Genomic DNA, 2,052 nt, shown 5'->3' with positions numbered 1-2,052 from the left:
ACTGTCGCCTGTCGACGATGTAAATGTGCCATTATGGTTCCTATGACAAATTTAAAGTAACTCAGAAGAATCGCGAATGGCTTACGAACAATGTGAACGGCGACCATTTATTCCAATTTACAACAAAACGACAATACGCCGAGAACATTTTTGGGTTTTTCAACAAAATACGTTGTTGTTATTACTATTAAAACACATACAATTAATATTATTTTTATTATTTAAGGAATTCACAGCTAATGAGATCAACCAACTTACTGAATTATAACAAAAAAAAACGAATCAAAAACGGCGCAAATATTACAAAATAAGAACGCATAAATATTTAGACACAAGGAATCTTAGACATCTTATTTTTCTGTTTGATCTTATGTAATGTTACACAAAACACTAGACTTATGCTTGAAAATCGTACATACGAAAACAACTACTTCATTTAATACATAGGTCACGTTTTTATTTCTGTAAAAAGCCTGCGGGTAAACATAAGGTGAATTGTAAGATGTCTCTAAATTGATTTAACGCTAAAACCAAATGTCCAAAGGTTCGTCGCCCTCGATACGTGGACGCTGTCCGCCCGACATCCAGTTTCACCAGCACTCTTACCCTTCTAAACAGAAATACAGTTGTCCACTGCCACCTTGCAGAAATAGGTAAGGTGGCAGTACTTCCCTGAACTAATTCTTTCGTAAGAAACTCTACTGCTACTAAACTCGAGCTCCTAACGTTTAGTAAGCGCTTATTCATCATTGTTAATCACTATACGATGACACTATAAGTTACGAATTTACGTTTGAATAGTTTTAAGACAAAATCGAAAATCCCGGGTTTTACTAAGCTGAAAATAGAGCTAAAAATGACAGACTCGACTAAGCCATTATGGCATCAGTACGACGATGGCAAGGGCGCACAGCGTTTATTCATTCATCATTATTAATCACGATACGATAATATTACGAGATACGAATTTAAATTTCAATAATTTTAAGACAAAACCGAAAGTCCCGAAAAACCGGGTTTTCCTCAGCTGAAAACCGGGTTCCAAAATGGACTGTTACGGATACGGGATTTTTCGGTTAACCGAGTAACAGGTTTGCACGCCCTACACTCGACATAAGTCTTCGCGGCGTGAGCGAGAGCACAGAGTGCTGGGCTACAAAGTTTGCTTTCATACTTAACTATACTATATATTACTTTAACTGCCTCCGTGGTCGAACGGTTTCCATGCCGGACTGCCACGCAGAGGTCCCAGGTTCGATTCCCGGGGCGGGAGAAATATTTGTATGGCCTACATTTATTTCTCTCGTGAGTTTGGGTGTAATTTGTGGTTGTCTATGTGTGTGTCCATGGCATCCGCGACACAGGGTTTCCCTAGTGCGGGGCTATGTTGATTGTGAGCGTTATTATTGTTATTATACCTGTACTGAACACACACCTATTACAAAGATTACAATTAACTTTATTAGGCTGTATATAAGCAAATAACAACGATACATAGGGCGCATTATAAGTTTCCGGAACTGGCCACTTACATAAACAATATTTAAAAGGTAATTACAACATTTGAAAACGGAACTCTTTGGCTGTAGAATACAGTTTGTTTCATCTGATTGTCACTTGTTTTTACATTGTGGTGTCATTTTTAGAAATTGGTTGTCTACATCACCATGAATTTAACTCGTAAAAATTTTCGTGGTATGATTTTCTATGATTTTAAGCGAAAGTTAAGAGCTCAGCGGAGCTTCGCTCGGCTTCAAACTGCGTTTGACGATGAAGCACCATGCAAGACAACTATTTATAGCTGGTTTGCAGAATTCAAACGCGGTCGTGTGAATCTCAGTGACGAATTTCGTGATGGTCGCCCGTTCACTGCTGTGAACAACAAAAACATCGATGCTGTGCGCCGTATGATCAAAACAGACAGGCATGTGACATACTATGAGATTCGGGCATCTTTAGGCATAGGCATGAGTCAAATACAATCAATACTACACAAACATTTGGGTGTGAAAAAGCTGTGCTCTCGGTGGATCCCACACAATTTGACTGAGG

This window comes from Hyposmocoma kahamanoa, unplaced genomic scaffold (assembly GCF_003589595.1).
Source record: "Hyposmocoma kahamanoa isolate Upper Pololo Valley unplaced genomic scaffold, ASM358959v1 172, whole genome shotgun sequence".
Taxonomy (NCBI): domain Eukaryota; kingdom Metazoa; phylum Arthropoda; class Insecta; order Lepidoptera; family Cosmopterigidae; genus Hyposmocoma; species Hyposmocoma kahamanoa.
The sequence above is the reverse complement of the archived record's forward strand: the minus strand, read 5'-3'. Positions refer to the sequence as shown.